This window comes from Etheostoma spectabile, chromosome 4, assembly GCF_008692095.1.
Source record: "Etheostoma spectabile isolate EspeVRDwgs_2016 chromosome 4, UIUC_Espe_1.0, whole genome shotgun sequence".
Lineage (NCBI taxonomy): Eukaryota > Metazoa > Chordata > Actinopteri > Perciformes > Percidae > Etheostoma > Etheostoma spectabile.
Window position 1 is genome coordinate 10,155,930 of NC_045736.1, and position 579 is coordinate 10,156,508.

At 41.8% G+C, this 579-nt stretch overlaps 1 protein-coding gene across 1 annotated transcript in view; it reads left to right on the forward strand.

Annotated features, from left to right (window-relative positions):
• LOC116688082 (uncharacterized) overlaps window positions 1–579 on the forward strand; it is a 20,220-nt gene that overhangs the window by 2,575 nt on the left and 17,066 nt on the right. The gene's annotated exons all lie outside the window — the stretch shown is intronic.

The following is a 579-nucleotide window of genomic DNA, read 5'->3' on the forward strand; positions in this document are numbered from 1 at the left end:
ATTACCTTGTAGCTCACGTTATGGCCCCGTAGCAAACGTTTTTGTAAAAATAGGAATTATTGAACAGTACAGGGTAAGATCGCAGGCAGTTTTGACTTACATTAGCTGTTTAGGTTTAATTACAAATGTTACCCAGCATTTTAGTTGGCAATAATTAGCCTGTGCCTGTGTTATCTCCTAACGTATACCTACGCTCTATGTCTCAGCAAGATTCGGAATGAGTCCGATGTCTCTTGTCACAGCTACCAGAAGACTTACGACTTTCAGACAGGTCACGTCACATCTTTGTCGTCAAGCTCAGTTGTGGGCTGAGCAGTAATGCTCAGCAATCACTGGAAAAGTGCTTCTAATAGCCTTCACTGGTCTGATGAATTAACGTTACACACGGTGATACACTGGCAAGAGAGAATATCGTGAATTATGTATCAAATGCAAATGTTCCACAACAAGTTCCTTCCCAAAACCATTTTGCAGAGCCATCGTCGCTGTGTCCAGGACTTTGCAACGTCCAAGACAAATGTGATTGGTTTAAACAACCCAGAGTGTGTTTTTCTCTTATCCTATGTAGCAGACCTTACT